The sequence below is a fragment of the Pseudopipra pipra genome, chromosome 2 (genome assembly GCF_036250125.1).
Source record: "Pseudopipra pipra isolate bDixPip1 chromosome 2, bDixPip1.hap1, whole genome shotgun sequence".
NCBI classification, from domain to species: domain Eukaryota; kingdom Metazoa; phylum Chordata; class Aves; order Passeriformes; family Pipridae; genus Pseudopipra; species Pseudopipra pipra.
This window is the reverse complement of record NC_087550.1, coordinates 89,622,739-89,643,799: the sequence shown is the minus strand read 5'-3', so window position 1 is coordinate 89,643,799 and position 21,061 is coordinate 89,622,739. Positions and strand designations below refer to the sequence as shown.

General features: G+C 39.1%; 1 long non-coding RNA gene across 1 annotated transcript in view; it reads left to right on the top strand.

Moving 5' to 3' along the window:
- Positions 1 to 19,781, top strand: part of LOC135407063 (uncharacterized) — a 22,799-nt gene extending 3,018 nt beyond the window's left edge. The window contains exons 2-3 of the long non-coding RNA XR_010426667.1: positions 19,078 to 19,260; positions 19,564 to 19,781. This is a non-coding gene — a long non-coding RNA (uncharacterized LOC135407063). The remainder of the gene's footprint in view (positions 1 to 19,077; positions 19,261 to 19,563) is intronic.
- The last annotated feature ends 1,280 nt before the right edge of the window (positions 19,782 to 21,061 follow it).

The following is a 21,061-nucleotide window of genomic DNA, read 5'->3' as shown; positions in this document are numbered from 1 at the left end:
TGATTAAGATGAAATCTTTCTCTTTCTTGACTGTCAGAAGAGTCTTAATTCTGTGCTGGTTTTTTTCGGCAAGTACCTCAGTAGGGGTGTGTGTGTGTGACCACAGTAGGAAATGCTTTTTAAGGAGAACTTCATATTCCATATTTGAGGAGAAAAAGCTGTTTAATGCGGAGGCTCTTCGTAGTCCTTATAAATCTGTAACTGATTAGGAGGCATTCAGAGCTAATGTAGGATGAAAAGATGGGCAGATTGTCGGCCGAGAAGGCGGAAGCGGGGGTTGGTTGGGGTAAGGATCTGAACTGGATTAGTACAAACCCAAGTTTTAGTTGGGATGGAGCTAAAGTGTTAGCCTGGAGGCAGGCAGGCTGCCCTTCATCAGCTGAAATACTCTCACCTCAGTGACTCTTTCTGACTCTCAAAAAACCAGATTCCCCCTGAAAGTAGTGCTGTGCAAATTGAAGCTTTAACCTCATCCTTTCTATCTGGCCCAGAGATCTATCTTTCTTTCTTTCTGCACACAAGAACTTTTAGCTTATGTAGTTGCTAGATGCATGTATTTCTAAAATGATAGGCATTTTTATAATATTAATAAATCACACAGTCCTTCAAGTCTAAAACTGAACTCTGCCACCTCCCCAGCCGGGTTTCCATTTGCATTTCTGTTTAGCATCAATTTACCTGGCTGCTTCTAGCTTTTAGGAGTTGTTGTAATAGTCAAAAAGAAAACAACTAAAAATCTTATTTTCACCATGCAAGAGCTGAAGTACTTAATCCTGAAGAAACCTAAAATATTTTAGTCCACATAAATAACCAGAATTCCCATTTTATTATAAACAACATTTATTGGGAAGCACTGCAGTGTGGAAGGGTAGAGTAGGAGTATGAGAAATATTAAGATGTGAGGATACATCTTCTGCAAAATTAGAATATCATTTGTTTAAGAAGCTCCCTTTTCTTATGTTTCTTACTATAGCTGTTTGCCTTCCATGGATTTAGCTTTTGGAAGATCTTCATTGTTTATCTTCCCAACAGCCTGCATTTCCCCTTGAATGTGATGAATACAGCTGCAGGATGCTGCATCACCAGTCCTGGAAGTTTATCTGATGGTGGGGGTCTTTAAAGAGTTTTCTGGTAGAAAAATAAATGCCTCCTTCTTTTGACCTAATTTCCTCAAATATTTAGTAGTTACTCCCATTTCTGCTCTCCTCCCTAAAAACAGACCTAGAAATTGCAGGCACTGATAGAAATAATAACATGATTGGACAATGTCATCTAAAATACTGCAATTCTCAATTTTTACTTCTGAAATATCACTCCCGATTTTTTCTCACTAATCAAGAGGACTTTGGCAGAAATCAGGAAAAAAAAATCTAGAACTGATTTATGATTTATCCCCTTATACCTAAGACTTTCACATAGTATTAGCAGAATTACAGAGCCTGTAGTAAACAGTATTAAACCTCAAACACTTGGCTAAAAGCAGGTCCATATCCAAGGTTATAGAAAAGGAAGGATCATTTCTATGAAGATACTGATCTTTCCCAAACTAGGATCTGCCACACATTTCTTTTTCTAATGTTTCAAAAGGAGGTCAGTTCATTCCCACATCCTTTCTAACAAGACTTTGAAAGTTACAGTAAAAAAAAAAGCAAAACGAAAAAATGTACAGAGCTCTTACATAAATATGAAGGCAGGATAGACTACATTAGTGAACTTCTTTTTGATGCTGAGGTGTGGAAGTCAAGACAGCACTTGTTTTTCCCACCCATTGGAAAAAATAGTATAAGCTGCTTGAGCATTTTCATATAAGGGGAGAAATATGGAAGAATGAATTCTGAATCACTCTTTTCTGCTATTAAATGCCCAGATTGTTGTCTGCTGTGGGAGAGTTTGTAGAGCACATAGATAAGCGATGGAAGCAGAAAAGGTTTATGTAAAAGGAAAGTGGAACCAGTAAACGTAAACAACTGTTTCATTCGACTTCTTATTTACACTTTGTGTGATTAAGCACACATGGCAGAAAGAGAGAAAGAAACTGGTCTTATTTTAAAGAAAGCAACTCAGAATATACCATACTTTGCTTTTTACATCTTATACTAGATATGAGGATGCTGCTGAAAAAGTGCCAGAATTAAAAGTAATTCCCTCAACTTAAGCAAACAGTCCTGAAATCTGCCAGTTACTGGCATATATCCACTGGTTTGAAAGTTTGAAAGCAGGCTAAGAAAATTTAGGAGTAGTTTTTGTTTGTTTGTTCCTGACCACTGATAGCAAGAGCTAGCAGCTGGTAGGAGAATAAAGGAAAATGTGTGTGTATTGGCAGCAGACAATTTATATCATGAAGTGATTATTCTCTCAGTCTTAAACATCAGAACTTGTGTCTTAAAAAAATAATAATTTGCTTGGACAATTTTACAACTGAGCATTTAGTTTTTCCCATTTTTCCTCCTTCAAAGATGTGTTGGAATTTGTAACCAACAAGATACATAATTTATCAATCTTGTACTATTTTTTTTTAAGAGACATTTTTCAATCTTGAGCCTTTTAAAGCTTATTGCAATCCTAGCTTGGTAAACCTACATCTCCACCTAGTGGTTTCACAGAAAGGGGAAGCAATGTGAGCATCCAGATAGTTTGCAGTGCAACACCAGTGAAGAAACTACGTTCTTTCTGAATGAAATATTTTAAAAGTTGTAATTAAATATACACACACATATATACATGCTAATTGAATGTTGAAATTTTATTGCCATATGCAATTATATAATGGCTCTTTTATTTCTTAGTGTTTCTTAATAGTTTCAACTACTGACAGAAAAACAAAATTTTAGTGCAGCATTCGCTCATCCTGTATTTTCACTAACCCGCTAAACCATGCTTGGGCAGTGCTGGAAGATTCTCATCTTTCCTATACCCATATCTCTGACGCAGAGTGTGACCAAAGGTACAAACTAAGCACAAAACAACTAGCGCGACTTTGAAAATGCCCTGGGATGTCTCCTTTGCACAGTGATGTTTTTTATAACCCTCTGGTTCAAGATAACTTATATCTGCTTTGAGGAATTTTCAGGAAATCCACGAAGGTGAGAGTGTACATGTGCACAAGGAGTGTAGCTTAGGTACCAGAGCAAGAAAGATTCCGAAAGATTCCTGCCCTTTTCCCGAAAGACTAATATTGTATTTTCTTGACTCTCAAAAAGATTCTTTCTTCAATTGTTCTAAAAAAATTATGAAGGATATCTTTGAAAGATTCTTCTTCAGAACAGAGGAAATTGGATTACTAAAAAAAGTGCCAACACAGTTGTTTACTGTCCCATACAATCACCTTAAACCATCCCAGCTACAGCTACCTCAGTGTACAAAGAAGACCCCTTCAGGTACAAAAAGAAACTAATATCTTTCAGTACCAGCAGATCGATTCCTTTTAAAAAATAAAATATAGGCAGAAATGAAATTACGTCTCCTGATCCTGTCCAAAATATCTTATTTTTCTCAGCCATAGTTCTCATTTCTCTTTCATGTCTGTGCAGTGCCAGTCACTTCACACAGCAGTGAAAATCCTATTCTTTTAACAAAACATTCAGTTCCATAGGACTATTCACAGTGCACTAAATTAAGCATGTGCCTAAACCTGTGCAAGACTGGATCCTTCACATGGACAGTAGATGTAGTGTTAATTAAATGCTACTTGTAATAAAATATATTAAAGTGATTGAAGCTGCTGTAGCTGCAGTGGGCCTAGAAAGTACAATAATCCTTCACTGTAATGTAGAATCCTCGTCTCAGAAACATGTACAGTACTCAGAAAGAGTATAATTAATGCACATTACCATACATACTCAGAGACAGAATGTATGAAGAGGGTGCTTTGGGACATAGCTAAAATTTTTGTGACTTCAAATTAGGGAAATTTTGAAAATCTCCAGTTTCAGCAATTTAAAATTATTCAGTGGTATCATAACATTGTCCTAAAACCAAGAAAATGAGAAATAATGTGAAAATATGGGTTTATTTCATTAATTAGCTATTCAAGCCTTAAATATTGTTTTCCACAAATACAATAAGTATTGATTTTCTTAGCTAATTAAGAATGGATTGTCACCCACAAATAATCAAACTAAATATTTAGTCTTGTACAGTTAAATGAAAAGCTAGATGCTTATTTCAAAGATGGGTAGCATGTGAAGGTCATTAGAGAGTCCAAGGTCGGTACGGAGATGGTCTGCTGAAGAGCAAGGAGGAATTATTTTGGAGAAGGAGGGACATTTTGAGTGGCTCAGCTTGAGAACTGTTGCTGTCTGAGATGGTCACTGAAATTCAGAGGTGAAAATTGGAGGTGAAACGAAGCTCATTTTTTCCTGTAGAGAGAGTTCACCCTTCTCTTGGATAGTGAGACCTGCAGGGCACTGTCAGTCAGCACAGTGAATTTATCAGCAAGAGACCCTGGCTGGTCTTGCCCTGAGCTCTGGTGGCTTGCTGGGCTCCTTCTGAGCAGTTAGAAACAGTGTCCTTTTATGCATGCTATATCTGACACATGCATGTCACAGATGGATACCAAGTACTCTTGACAGTGCCCAGTTAGAAGCTGTTTGGGCAGACAACACAAGTGCTGCAAAACTCTGGATTAGCTTTTAGGCAGAAAACTGGAGCTGGTTGAATAACATGAATGAAAGATGGCAAAACCCCCACACCTCATTTCCTTGTTACTTCAGCTGACCTCTGACTTCTTTACATTTCAGAATTAGATAAAAAAATGTAGGCTATTTAACTTAACAGAAAAAAGTGACTGTGTTGTTAATTTCCCCCCCAGTTCATGTGAAGCCTGAAAAGTGGAAATTCAGCCTCTTTAGAAGATAAGGTCAGAGTCTACCTGGGTTTGCACAGTCTTGTTTGACAATTGTTGGTTGCGCTCTGTCCAGCTGTTTAAATCCATGCCAACTACCTGAGTTCTTTGGGTAATCTAAGTAGTCAATTAAAAAGCTCAGTATGATTGAGCACTCTTCATTGGCTGTCAAAGCAATAAAAGGGCTGTAAGTGTTGGTTTAATGATATATGTAAGAGGATGAAGTATCTAGTGTTGCTACTCAAAAGGTATTTTTGCTTCTCCTCACTGTAAAATTCATAGTCTTACAATAGAGGTAGCTCTAACAGAAATCTAGAAAATCACTTTTTCAGGGGAAAAAAAAAAATTGTGGCATTTGACAAAAACTCATGTGACGGTTTAGGAAAACTGCAGGCTCCACAAACATTCTGGAAAGAAAAAGTTTCAAAATAGCAAATTTGCCTAAGTCCAGAGAGTTGCAAATATTTTAACCACTGTAGATTTCTCATCAGTTAAGGAGATTACTCATCAACTGCATCTTCAAGAGAATTATGTGAAACTCAGTGATCCTGATAGGTCCTCTCCAACTTAGTATATTCTTTGAAACATAAACAGTTTACAGAGCTGAATACCAAATAACAGTCTTCATATCACATTATCTCTGACCTAAAAGGAAGAGCAATTGTGAGCATGCTTTAACAAAGTTTTGTTTTCCAGGCTAATGAGCTCATGCATGGTGACGTGTGTGCTATGTTCATGAATAACTGCTAAGACTTTCAATGAAATATTGAGTATCACAAACAGGTACAATTAAGTTCACATGATGAAACTCAGATTATTTTACTGTAATACAGCAGATGGATATAAAAACAAACACACAAACAAAACCCCCTCAAAATTCTACACGATTCTCAACACCTTTACAGATCAAGGAAACATGCAATACCTCACACCTGTTGCATAACATAGCTGGAACCTTTCTTGTGTTCTCATCATGTGTTCTCTCTTGTGTGCTAGGATGTTAGGACTGGTTTTCTCCATATTCAGTTTAATTTTCAGGGATTGAAATAAGTACACAGTCTGGATGAGTCATTATTTCTAAAACACTTGGGCTCATAGGTAGAAAGACCATCACATAAAGTAAGTTTCAGTTACAGACATATATTTTATCACAGTTTTAGTAGTATGAACTGATATAAATTCTAAATTCTTATTGTAACTAATATATAAACTCTAGTTTAAATCTATAAATTCTCACCTTAAACTCATTTTGCATTTTTCTTCTTTCCATAGTCCCACTGATTACATTTTTATCATGTTATTTCTCCTTCTTTGAAGGGTAGTAGCGGAGATGACAGAGGATGGCACGTTTTCGAATATAAGCCAAGATTTCTCACATCCATGTCAATTTTAATGTAATTTTACCTAAGCATTCCTGGAAGTCCCTACATACTATGAAGCATTTCCTTCAAAAAACAAAAATCCAGACTTCCTTCAGTCACATGGGAAATGACCTACAGAATATCTAAGCACTTATGTGAGCAGCAGAGCACTCCAGAACGCCTTGTCTAAGCCACTTGGTGGGAAACGGCAACTTTTCTTCAGCCTTTTCCTCCTATTTCTGTCTTTTTTTTTCAACCACTCTCACCCCCTGCCAAAAAAAGGATCCAGATATGCCACGGTCCGAGGGGGGAATGGGGCCATGACACAGCATGGACAGGTCCGGAGACAACGTAGAGGTGCAACTGGAATACTTTATTGAGGGGAGTAGGGGTTTTATGAGTTTCAGGTGAGGAAAGGGCTAGAATATGGGGTGGAGCATGAGACAGACAAACAGGGGAACAAATCGGGGTAGGGACACAGGCAAAGGGGGAAGAACGTGGGAGGAACCGGGGAAGGAAAAGGCGAATGGTAACTGTCTCCTCTCTGCAGCTTCTTCAGCTTATTAGAGAGGGAAGCAGGGAAGCGGGCATGCCTGGGCGTGTCTGGGAAATACAAATCCTGGGGAAACATGAAATGTGTATATTTATAAACACGTAAGAACTGTAAAGTCCGTATCATAAAGTCCTGTCAATTGCTGTATGTTTTTCTCCACACCTGGAATCTCTCCCATCCTGAATCTTGTTCCTTCACATTGATATGCTTCAGTTTTGTTCTTTAAACAAAAATAAAACCAACAAAAAACCACAGACAACACAACTCCCACATATATGTCCTATCTTTCATATCTTTGTGAATACTTCATTGATCTGTATTCTGGGTACATCTAATATTGCTGCATTAAGACTTCTGCACATAGTGAGCAGGACAAACTGAAAAAAAAATAAAAGTACATGGGGGAGAAACAGGTGTTTGTAATCTTAATTGAATTGAAGTCCAAGATGGCATTTATCTTGTGATTTCAGTAGAGCGGGTATTTCATTGTAAATGATGACAAAACAATTTGACTAATTTAATTGGTACACAGATTTGGAGCCGTATAAAATGTTTTCCTTATTTGTAGTAAACATATGTACATGTATGCATATATACATTTATATATATTGGCGAGCAACTTAGAGAAGAAGAGAATATATACAAAATCACCTAGAGAAACATTAAATGATATTAGCAAATACAAGTCACTGATGTGTCTCCCTTGTGTAAAATCAAAGTTGCAGTGGAAGAGAAGGAGAAGAGGATGCCAGGAAATCTCCACAGAGAACACAGAGTAAATGTATAAAGATAAGACAAAAAAAAAAAAAGGCAAAAACAAAAAACAAACCCACACCAAAAAAAACCCCCACAAACAAACATAAAACCCAGACAGAAGTCAGATGTAACATTTATTAGATAAGCTCATATGCAAAATAGCTTTCACAGTTAAATGAGGCAAGGTGATATTAACATCTCTGAGCATCCACTGTACTGTTTTTTCTGCATTTATGCAGGAAAAAGTAATGCATATATTCAATCTGATGTAAAGGTTTAGCTTTAAACCTGCTAACAGTAACTGTAGGTTTAGTACAAATAATTGTGATTCAGAGCTGAAGTCCTGCAACATAGTCCAGACCATGTTTTTGTAGGGGCTGCCAGAATTTGCTTCAGATTTAAAGGCATTGCCCAGGTTTCAGTTCACCATTTAGTAAGGAGATGATGAAGCCTTCAGTTGCAAACATAGAGATTCTCTTCCTTTTTGGCCTCAGTGATTTTCTGTGCCATTAATAGATAAACTTGCAATGGTTTTGTGTTATGAAACAGTTTCTGCATTGTTGTACTTGTCTGCTGTAGTTCAGCATTTGTAATGCTCTAGGGCAGCATCTAATGCAGTTGATTTTATATGAATTCTCATGAGATTTTTAAACTTCATCTATGTGTAAAGTTTACAGGCTGAATTGTCTTCCTCAGCTGCTGCAAAGACTCACAGAACCGTGTAGATAACAAGGTTGGTTCCCCCTAGATCTGACAGCTGGTGGTCCTCAGATGGATCAGTCCTGAAAGCTGGGGAAAGCCAAGCTGGAAAGCTGAGCTGGAAAGACTTAAGTGTCTTCAATAATACACTAGCAGGGCTTTTGAAAGCCTTGAACTCCACAGGATTTTCTGCCAAGGATTTTCTGTGAGTTTAGCACAGTTTGAAGTATATGGTTTCCAGCAGTCACAACCTCCACAGACTGTGTCAGACAGGCTTCTGGGAGGTTTCTCATGTGGTTCTACAGCATGTGTGACTTGTGGGATGCCTGTCCCCAGGCCTGGTGTAGAAGGGCTGAGTCCCCTAACACTATCCAGCTGGAGAAGGCTCTCTTCTGTTCACTGCCTAGCCTTGCTGACCATGAGACCTGCTGTCTTTGCTTAAGCAAAAGCTGCTCAGTTTTTCCATTTAGAAAAGGCGAAAGTATGACTTTTTTCCTCTTCAGTTTCAGTGGTTTGAGGTAAAGTCACGAGTAGGACAATTCTGTAGGCTTTTGATAACACATCATTATTTTCTAAGAAAATAGTAAGGTTGTTGGAAGCACCTGTTAATGTTCTCATACCAGTGACCCGTATTTTTACACAAGTACACAACTGCTCTATAGCTACAAAAATGTAACAGTAGGTTGTGATTTATAGCAGCAAAAATGTTAGAAACACCCCAGTAATGTTCTTGGTTGCTAACTGGTCATTTGCTGCAACTACTTTCCTTACAGACATATGCTTATAGCACCAAGTTAGAGGTTAGAACTCTAAACCAGATAAAAGAACCCAGATGTCTGAGTGGTACACAACAGTTACCAATATTGCTGTTTATCTGTGGAGGCCATCTTTGAAATACAGGCCAAATCATGAATTAATTTTGCTGAGGGATCTTTAGCTGTCAAGCTAAGCTGTAGTGGATAGTTTAAGGGAACATAAAATTGATTTCAAAAATTATTAAGTAGTTTAGAAAAGGCTGCCCCAGCAGAAGAAGATGAAGAGTTGAAGTAAAACAGGAGTTTATTCATACGAGCTCTTCTTGGAAAGTTTAACCTTTAAATATACCTGGCCTGAAGGTATCTGACAAACTAGCTCAGTGGGCTTAGATCATACTTATTCCTTCCACTAAACTGGACTAAACAAAGGCAAGTTTGTGAGGGTCATTACTGACTTGCTTCCAGTGCTTCTTCAACAGCGCTTTGCTGTCCAGTGGACACTAACAGAGCTGATAAATCTTATTTGAGGTCCTCCTGCTCTGTCAAGTTATAATAATTCTCTAACTAAATTTCTTTCTAGGCATAAAGCTCTTGATAAAGATTTGCCCTACCCATACCCATTTTTTTATTTTATTTTTTTAATTTATATACGGTGTACCAAGTTTGGCTGTGACTGATTTGCTTCTTCTCTACAACCTGGCAGAAGAAAATTTTTATGTGTTAACTTTCACCATGCTAGAAATGCCAGGGGAGCAATGCACAATCTGATAAAGTCCTCTTCAGGAAAATTGGGGATTTTCCATTTTTTGAAAATTCAAATCATCTCAAGTCAGCATGTCATTTCAGAAGATATGCTCCAGCCTTAATTGGGGTGCTCAGTCTAGGGTAAATGGGTGAAATTTAAGGGCCAGCAATATATAAACAGTTTTTCTCAATAATCTCACAATCTCTTCAATTCTATGCATTTAAAATGAAGAATCTTGCAGTGTGCAGCCTGCAATATGGTAAGTATTCCTGGAACATGGGCAAGGCATTTATACCCAGTAAGTAACTCTACATCACTTGCACAGTGAATTATTTCCCACTTTTCATAAAATACAGTATAATTGAGTGCAAGTGCAGATTAACAGGGTACAAGAACATGAATGGTTTCTCCAACGTTGTTTCAAAACCATTGTGCAGTGGCCGAGAAGTCCCTTCAAGCCATGTGGCTGAGATTTGTGCTCTGTGAGCCCGCCTCACTTTCTGCAGTCCAAAACTATAGCCCTGTGATGTCAGAGTGACTCTTCAGTCCCTCTTCTGAATGAGTCTTTGAAGGAAAGACAAGACAGATCCTTAGAATCATGGTCTGAGGAAAAGCTTTGCCATCAGAACTGTTAGGAATGCCTCTGCTTTGCCCAGAAGTTTGAAAACACAAAGATAAAAAGGCTAAAAAATATGAAAGAAAGTGTGAGGCAGCAATAACATTAGGTAAGAGAAGATAGGATGATGAGTGGTTTGAGAGTGGTTTATACCTCATTTGGCTTTCTACATAGGTGTATATTACACAAGGAAGGATTACCATCCATTTTATTCTTTACCTTTATATCTCCACGTTGCACAGACATATGATGAACATCATTTTGGTGGGAGACACTTGGGAGCTGCATTGTGTCTGTCACAATATGTCAAGTCAAACATACAAGCTGAAAAAGTGCCTTGGTTTTGCTCAATTAGTACTGTTTGCTTTGTGGACCTCCTATTAGCAAGTATAAATTTGTACAGTTGTCACCATTTAAAAATCAATATTTGCCAAGGGTTATCACATCATCAAGCCTAGGACACTAAGTAGTTCCTTAAACTTTGAGCAGAAAATAATACTGCGATCTGGTAAATATTTAACACGCGTATCATTTTATGGTAACCACTACTTTTGATACAGGTGTTCATTACCTCCTTCTAGCTAAACCTTCCATTAAATTACATTGCACTGAACTTAGGCTTCGCTTGAGCCAGATTGCAGTTAAAGGAACTGAGAAGAAGAATATAGTTAAACAGACTATAATGAATATCTTGAAAATAATTGTAATGAATAATCACTTTGATTTTTTTGCGTATAGTTCAGCATGGATTCTCTGTGGAAATACTGAATTTATGGTTAAAATATATCAAGGTAAAAGTAACTCAAAGTTCCTTTTGCCTTTGTATGTAATAGGAAATTTTCTGTTTGGCAAGGAGGGCTCCCTAGTAGCTAGCTACACTGTCCAGTTACTTGCAATCTAACCACCCTTCCTTTCATGTGTAAGTAACAGATGTTTAAGACATAAGAAATTAGATAGACTGTGATTACTGAGAAACAACTTAATTTCAATTCATTACTTTATGTTCTCATTCACTTGTTCTGAAAATGACAGTAGTTAGTAGGGTTGTTGGTTTTTTTAATTGACACATTTTATGTTTAACAATCAACTTTAACTTAACCTATGCACACCTCTAATTTTGAAACACATCATTTGCAAGCTAATATGTCACTTTTTCATCGTAAATTGGAATTAATTTCCAAAATGGCTTCACTTTAATTACATGTACGTCTAGAACTTAGCCAGCTTGTTTTCATGTAGGCTACAGGAAGAGGTAAGGAGAAAGCAGGAAACAACAGTTTTGGGTTTTTACCTTTCCCAAAACCAAATCTATTCCCTCCCAGTTTTCTAAAAAAAAGGTATTTCAAATGAACTAGAGGGAGGGCTTGGCAGGGGAGAGATTAGGTTTGGGTTTTTCTAGTGGAAAGGAATAGGCATGATTAAGAAACTATCTTGGATAGCTCATTAACTTTCAAATATTGCATGTGTTTGGCTGATAAAGGTAATAATGTTCACACAAGTATTGTAAGGCATTTGACTTTGTACCTCACAAAATTTTGATTAAGAAAGTAAAACAATAATAAACTTAACATGGTGTATCTTGAATAGCTTAAAAAGTACGGGTTTTTCTTGTAATTGCAAACAGGGAATTCTCACAGAAATTATGTTTTCTTAGGTCCTCAGGGATCAGTTTTTAATGCCATGCTGTGAAATGTTTGTATTGGTGCAGAGGAAAAGACTTAGACTAGGTGTTTGAAAGAACTTTCTGAAATGTGGTACAGTTAACTGCTACAAAGAACATACCTAGGAAAACTATGGTTTCTTAATGAAGATTTTTAAGAATTGATTAAGTAATATGTTGGGTCTATATAAGTTCACTTGCATCTGATTTCTAGTAGGGATATGGTCTAGATGACTCTTTGTGATTCCTCCAGAACCGCATGATTTGAAGACAAAGTGATCACTGATAAAATTTGAGGGTGGTCAGGAAACTGTAGCAGGGATAAATAAAAAGAGGGTAGACTGCTGAGACAATGCCAGCTGAATCACTCTCCTAATAACTCACGTATAAGCAAGCAACACACTGTTGGAGCATAGTCACAACAACAGGGAAGTGGGGAGAGAAGGGGACAAGAGGGAGCATAAAACTCACCATCCTATAGCTGTATGTTAACACTGTGTATCACAGAACCTCTGTCACCAGTTCTGATCTTCCCAGTCCACAGAAAAGTCATCAGAAATACTTTATAATTTGCCTTTGCAATAACTGACCCCAACAAATTATGCCTTTACAGTTAATAAGTCAGGCAACGTTTGCAGGGACAAGAATTATTTTTTTATGTCTAACTCATATCATTGGAAAAAACCCATATGAGCTGTTAGGTACACAAGCCCTAAATCTCCTCTTTTTTCCTCAACTGTATCAATCTGTCTTGTAAAAAATACTACTGGGCCTTATGAAGTGTGGGGGTTTTTATATCCTCTGGCCATTATAACTATAACAACCCCACTGCAGTCATAAATTGAAACAAGTTATGCTTTCTATCAGACAGGAATTAAGTCCCAAACAAAGTGCAAACACATGTAATAGACTCTCCATCAGAATAAAAAAATTAATACAAGCTAGATATTTTTAATAAATTATGTATATCCAAGAGGAGCTGAGATTTGGAGGTAAACCAAAGAGTTTAACAGGCTTTTGGTCTTTGTTAAATGGGTGGTAAAAGAATGGATGAATCCAGTTATTCTGTTTGGTTTCACAAACTATGAACTTATATGAACTTAGAGCTTCGTAATTTAATACCAGGAGCTGCATTAAAAAAAAAAAAAAGTCGAGTAGAACAGCTCTAAACACACTCTTATTTCTAGTTTATTATTCTAAATTTGAGGCTGCTACATCTCTCACTTTTTATTCTATGTTCACCTTATAAAAAGCTCCACAGAATGAGAGTCAGACCAGGTCAGCATAGACAGGCTTTTAAGCAATCTCCTCAAGCACCACAAATCTATGTTCAAAACTTACAGTTTATCACATGTTAAGCCTATCCAGATGGTAGGTGATACTCTGGTATTAACAATCCATGTCCATTTCCACTTCCTTCTCTACAGAAAATTGCCAGCAAGTCTCCCTCATGGTCTTTTAAAAGTAAAGGAATTCATATATATACAAGTGTACTCCACATATATTACACTGTCTTGCACTGAACTAAAAAACAAGCTCATAGTAATTTAGAATCTGAAATATGTAACAGAACACAGCTTCAAATGGTATGAAATTGTGCTATTTGCAAGTACTTTCCCTAACTGCCTGTGGCAGTCCCAGGATCCTGAAAAGGGGACTTGGAAAAAGACAAGTGGTTTATCTGCCTGCCTGTGAGAGCTGGAGTGACGGGGCTTTGTGTGAACAAATGCAGGACTCTCCTCGTAGCAGCACAGGCTTTGCTTCTGCTCCAGTTCACAGTACTATGAGCTGCACTCCCAGAACAAACACATCAAATTTATGGACTGGGGAACCTGGAGACTTTTAGTATACATACCAAACACCAGAAATAAGGGTGGAGTTGCAGAACAGACTAAACTGGCAAGGAGATGTAGTTAGTTTTCCAGTGGTTATAACAAAACACATAGCTAGAGAAATCCCAGCCTTGAAGGAACTAGGAAAACTGTGAGTTTACACCTTTAAGGATTACTTGCAGATCATAAGGGCTGCCTTTCAATTTTTCCAGAGGTTTCTCAGCTTTCAGTAGGTCCCAGCAGTAAGCACCTCAGCTCTCTGCTTCCCTGTTGCATTGTTCCACTGCAAACACCTTTCCCTTCCTTGTCCTTCCCCTATGAACACCTGCATGCTGTAGGGGCAAGGCCTGGGACCCCAGCCTTTGTCTCAGGAGAGGAAGACCAAGATGTGAGGCAACAGACGTTTGCAATGCATTGCGCAGCTCTGCAGTTTAGATGGGGTGGAAATGATACAGTCTCAGAGCAGGAGCTAGCAGAGCTGTGTGAAACTGAGGTTTCAGTAACTCAGGAGTCTCCAGTCTTTTATTACATCCTTCTTTGGCACTCTGTGAATGTGCATCGCTTAACAGCAAGACAAAACCTGAAGCCTTGTTTAACCCTTGGACATGTTACCAAAGTCTTGTCAAGCTACTTCCTTCTGAAAATCTTTTTTTTTTTTTCCCCTGTTTTAATTGCCTAATTCCACCCAGCAGTTTTCTCTTTTTCATTGTTACCATGAGTAAACCATTTGGAACTTAAAAGTCCTCCAGATATCTGACTCAACTGCATATTATCTAGAACCTCGAAAACCTCTGGACTGTTTCAAGTCACCTCTTCCTCAGGTCTGTCTCCTTCTCTACAGCACAAGCAGTTGACCCTTACTGGCATCAGCCTGAGCATTTAGCAGGAGGAACCATCCAAGATGCTCTGATAGGTAGCTTGGGGCAGCTCATTTGTGTCTAACTTGAGAAGGATAGGACAATTAAGTATCAGAATTAGGAGTATTCCCATCCTTTTTATTTAGCCAGAGAAAGAAGTAGATCCCTGTAGTGGGTTGACCCTGGTCAGATGCCAGGTGCCCACTAAAGCCACTCTCTCACTCCCCTCTGCAACTGGGCAGAGGAGAGAGAAAAAAAAATAGCTAAGGTTTCATGAATTGAGATAAGAGCTGGGAAAGGTGACTTACTGATTACCATCACAGACAAAATAGACTCAAAGTGGGGATATTGCTTAAATTTATAACTAACAGAATCAGAGCAAAAGAGTGAGAAGTAAAATAATTTTAAAAACCCTTTCCCCCTACCCCTTCTTCCTTCCAAACTCCACCTCCTCCCCTCCAGCGGTGCAAGGAGACGGGGAATGGGAGTTGCAGTCAGTTGTTTTTTCTGCCGCTGCTCAGAGAGACGAGTCCTTCCCCTGCTCCAATGGGGTCCCTCACACCGGAGACAGTCCTTCACAAACCTCCCCAGCATGAGTCCATCCCATGGGCAATCGTTCTTCACAAACTGCTGTCCCATGGGTCACTTCTCCATGGGGTGCAGTCCTTCACAAATGAGCTGTACCGGCGTGGGTGCCCTACAGGGGCCACAAGTCCTACCCAGGAAAAGCCTACTCGAGTGTGGGCTCTTCTCTCCACAGGCTGCAGGTTCCTGGCAGGATCCTGCTCCATGTGGGCCTCCCACAGGGTCACAGGGTCCTTCAGATATCCATCTCCTTTAGCATGGGCTTCTCCATGGGCTGCAGGTGGGTCTCTGCACCCTGATGTTCCTCCATGGGCTGCAGGGGCACAGCTGCTCCACCATGGTCTGCACCACGGGCTGCAGGGCCTCAGCTCCGGCACCTGGAGCACCTCCTCCCCCTCCTTCTGCACTGACCTTGGTGTCTACTTTGTTGTTCCCATGTCCTCACTCTTCCCTGGCTGGAATTTTCATCTGTGCAACAACCTTCCATTCTTAAATATGTTAGCACAGAGGCATTACTATTGCTCCTAATTGGCTCGGCCTTGGCCAGCGGCAGGAGGACCATCCTGGAGCTGGTTGGCATTGGCTCCACCAGACAGGGGAAGCTTCTAGCAGTTTCTAATAGAAGCGCCACTGTAGACCCCCACTACCAAAACCCAGCCACAGAAACCCACTACAATCCCCTAAGCTCAATTCCTTGCAGAATCTATTTCTCCTCACTGAAATATGGAAACTGAGGGAAGTTTGCAGTTCTGAAGGTGTGTATTAAGTCCCTGCCACTAAGCAGTATGATTATCCTGCCTGCCTTCTTCCACAGTTCATACATCCCATACAAGTTCAGGCACCCATAAACATTAGTGGATATCATTCATTCATGGCTGCACTTCCCGAACGAAGATTTGGGAAGGGCTCTACCCACGTTGTTGCAAGCACGTTGATTAGTGGATATAACAAGGAATTTTCTTGCACAGCTAAGTGCCTTCTCTGGTGCATTTTTTTCTCTGAGCTGAAAGCGTGCCATGGCATTCAGAGATCATTACAGGGTGCAATGTGTTGTTACCCGATGCTAGCAAAACAGAGGTGCAGACTTTTGTAACACTGTCTCTTTTTTTTTTTTTGCACACGCTCGTCCTCTGTGGAGAACTTTCATTGCATCTGCTACTGGCAGTGTCTTGGTGTCTCTGTTATCTTTACGAGGTGCACAAAGTGCAGAAAGCATGTGAGTAGTCAGCAGCTTAAGTGGCATAGAAAGTTTTTCAGCTGCCTGTTGCTGGAAGCTCAGCAGCCCTCACAGGGTTAACCCATAAGTGGGCAGGGTTAACCCATAAGTGGGCTTCTGTGTCTTGACACAAATCGGAACTTTGCCAAAGAGCATTAATTAAATTTCATGCTTTCCATCAGACTTATTACCCTACCAGCTCCCATACTGACATGGGCTATTATTATTGTTATTACTTTACAGTTAGTGTGTTGTTCCCTAACCACCATTAAATAAGACTGGAGAATGTTTCTGAGTTAATACCTTAAGACTAGGCTAAACTATACAAAGCACTAAGAATTATAGAAGAAACATTTATTTAGGGGTCAAAGTACTTTTGCTATGTTAAATTTTTTAGGGACATGCTTCTTCCCAGCTGTGTCTTAGTTTTTCTAGACTTGAGGAATGCCTTGATCTGTCAGCATTTCAGAAAGGGGAGGTATATTTTTAGGGGAAAAGAAAATGAAATGATTACTACAAGAAAATGTGTGGTAAAATATTTCTGAAATGTTTAGAGGAAAACAAACTGTTGAAAATATGCAAATTTACCCAATTCTTGCCTTAGATGTATATGATTTTTTCAGTTGTTGTTTAAACACTATGTCATTAATTCAGTGCAGCTATGTGAACCTATTAGGATCTGCTACCATGGATTATTTAGCCTGATGACGGATCTCAGAGAGTAAGACTGTAAATAGGAGTGTACACTTGTTCAGACATTTGCAGTGCATCCTCAGACCTGTGAGAGCATCCTCATTGTAGGTGATAGAAGTTGCTGAGAGAGATCACAGCACTATGCTGAGATCAAGTAAACATCATTCAAATCCCTGCTTCCCATACCGTGAAAGCATATCGGAACAAATATACCTAACTGTCCAGCATTTATAGACTTTAGTAATATGGAGTGTTCATTAAAGACTGTCTGCTTTAGGACTCTTACCCTGTGCTACTTTCAAGCTCTGTGTGGACAACTGTCCTACTTATCTTTTGTTGGGTTGTGCAAAAATCAGCTTGCATTTTGCCTTGGGAAAGAGACTGGATTTCTATTTGCTTAGCCCTAAGACTTGTGCAGAGAAAGCAAGTTTGTCATGTATCTGTCATGACATTATCTAGATAATTCCTTTTGATAAGCAGTATCATTTTTCTGGAGCAGTATTGAAGAGGACTTTACCCTGGAGTGAATTGAGAGCAGCTGATATGGTTGGATAAATACTTAAATTATGCCTGGTATCAGATAGATGCTTTCCATATGAGAGACGATCTATGTTCTTTGATTGTAAAAAATGTCTCAGGTTACTTAAAAAATTATTCTCCAGATCTGATATTTAAAAGTTGTCTCTTTTTCCAAATCTGGCCATTAATACATTCAGAAAAAGAAGGTATTTGTGTTAAAATACAGCATTGTGCAGAGGGAGCTTAGAAACAAACTTGTTTCTTTCACAGCAGCTACACCACTATTTCTGAACTCTGTGGCTGGGTTGATGTTTGGACCCCATCATGGCAAACACAAAAGCTTCAGTGGACTGCAAAAGCCAAACAGAGACATCGCATTCCAGCAGAAAAAAATTCAAGCTGTGGTTGCAACCCACAACTCCCTTCCTAACGAAGTATTCTGCCATTGTCAAACAATTGTGAAAAAAAAATGCTACAAAATACAGGGCATCTAAGCCCAGGATTTCTCTGTACCAGTATTAGCATTGCCACCACTTGCTTGAGCACCGGTAGCAGATTAACTTCCAAAAATGCCAGTATGGACAAAGCGGTAGAAAACACTTATTGTTCAACTTGAATACACACCTCAAGGTGCCCTAAGAAAGCTAAATGAGTCTCCCTACTTTTCCTTCTGCTCTTGAACTCCCTGCCATAGCTTTGCTCTTTCCTGCATCCACACTCACAGCCCCATATATGTGCAGAACAGGTGGTACATGAGACTGGAGGAGCACACCGTTGATACCTTCGGTGAGTTAGGGGGCTGGTGACATACCAAGGTGAGGGAGCAACAACAGCCCACACACTTATCCATCACCTCTGACCCATGCGCAAATGCCACAGCTGCAAGAGCTTTTGTCAAAGGAGAATGAACAACTGGAGAAGCAGTCTTCCCAGCTCCTAGAGTGTTATTACACATCTTGTATTTTTTCTAAACTGCAATTCCTGGAGGCAAACTACACAATCTGAAGATTTCACATGTCATTAAAATTACATGCATACAGACTCACACATACAAACATTCTCAGGTGTTATGTTAGTGGAGCAAAGCTTGAGAATATGGCCCAAAAAAAAAAAAAAAGCCCAACTCTCTGGACAAAGAAAAAGAAAAGAGTATTTTTTAATTATTTAAACATTGTGAGCCAGTCTCATAATTTCTCAGCATTTGAAACTGGCAATAATTTATGTTTCTAGGTACATGCCTTAACACAGGTAGGACTTGTCTGCTGGAGAATCTGAAGGCAATATCTTTTATGGTCACAAAGCAGCCTGCCAAGTTGTGCTTTTACTCTCTCTCCCATTTCCTTACAGCTCTCTGATTCTTTTTTCCCGTGTCCTTTTCTTTTCTCAGTACTCCCCTCAGTCATCTACCCTCCATCTCACAAAGAAGAGAGAGGCTTGTGAATTTGTTATACTTTGTGTTGGAGCATGGGCAAATTCTGGAGGATCAGGCGAGCTTGTTTTCATCTTTTATGAGCAGCATCTCCCTCCCTCTGTGCTGCAGCCTGTGGTGACACTGACCTCTGGTGATCACGTAAGTAACACACTGAAGTGACAGAGCTGCAATTTTGAAGTATGGTGGGGTTTTTTACCAGAGAAGTGTCTCCTCTTTGATGAGACTATATTTTTCAGTGTGTTTTGCACTATGAAAGACAGACACAGGTACGTCTTCTGTGGGCTTGCTCCTACTCTGGTTTTATACATGGGAATTATCACAGTTCTTCTGTTACTCAGATAAGTTTTATACACTTCTCAAAATACTTATTGCGCACGATAGAGAAGTTTATCATCTGTCACACTATTTCTTGAAGACTGACTTACATATTATGTTTCTCAGGAACTTTAATTACTAAAAAGTGCTGAATAAGGCTGTGGCCCATGCAGAAGTGACACCGTGCAGCCTCTTGAAGCGTGCTTCCATCTCCATGATTTCTCCTTGCATTCACCAAACATGACATTAACTCCACTGAAGTGAACAGAAACCAGATCTCCACCCAGGCTATTTTTTGTCCATCTAGCCAAGAAAAGCAAATAAATCCAGGGCTAAGGCTCCAAGTTTTCAGTTGCTCATTTCAAATGTACTCTATTATATTGGAATGATCTCAGCACAGTGATGTTACAGAATTAAATATGTGCTGCAGACCTTGGCAGAAGTGAGCACTGAGTTAATGAAAAGAGTTTCAGCTTGACATTCGTCTATTTTGTAACTTTAATTCCTCTCTAATTTATTCTTTGGAAATTTTAGAGCTCACTCCCATGCAGATAGAGTGCGAGAAAATATTATGTTGCTTATTAATCATTAGAGTAATGACACAGGTATTGGAAAGCACAATTTGAATGAACTTTAATTAAAAATTATGATACCCTCATTACGTAAGCAATGCTTTTCGAACATCATCCAATACTGCTGTAGCCCAGTAGGTACAAACAGTCCTTGATCTTTAGGATAGCTTAAAATGCAAGGAAAAGAGGAAAGTATTAATTAAAAGCAAGCTATTTAAGTAAGTAAAAAATTGTTTTCTGTAAAAAAACAGATGGCAAGGTGTCAGTTTAGATGAAAGATATAGACAGCTAGATACTAATCCCCTTGACTGTGTGTTTAACTTTTCTTCTGTTGATAGGTTTGCCTGAGTAGTATTAAAACATTTCATGAATCTGCTTTAAACACTACTTTACTGTAGCAGAACGAAAATGAATGCCTAGCAGTCTGCTGTATGCTTTTAACAAACAGATTTCATTTATTCCTTTGAGCCAAAAAAAATTAGAAGGACCTAGGGGTCTCTGATCATTTGCCCAAAATTAACGATCAGTTATTGAATAATTAACTGTCATTGATATCTCATTTCTAAACAAATCAATGGACCCATTTAAGTGTTTGTGTAATGATAGTAGTGTAATCCTTCCTCGTACGAACTGCAAGTGAATAGACCAAAGAGAAAAAGCACATTCTCCAACCGAAGTAATTATGAGACCTACTTAAAAATCATTTGCTTCAGCAGAAATGTAAAGTATTTTTCTGCATAATTTACCTCCCAAATGTGTGCATTTGGCTTCCGCATTAAAAAATGAACCCTGTGTGAGTGAAGGTAGTTCTCCAACATCTTGAAATGTGAGAGCATGAGGTAGGTGATGTTTGTAAAAGCGTGACAAGGCACCCACAGTCAGGGTGTCTGAAGGACCTGTGGAGCAGGGTATCCAGGGACCGTCCCACCAGTCAGGGACTCACGAGGGGCATTACGCGACTCATGCAAACAGACTTGCAGAAGATGAGGTCAGGGAGGGAACATAAGAGGCAGGTCAGTGGGGTTCGTTAATCTCTTCCTCCCGACTGTGCA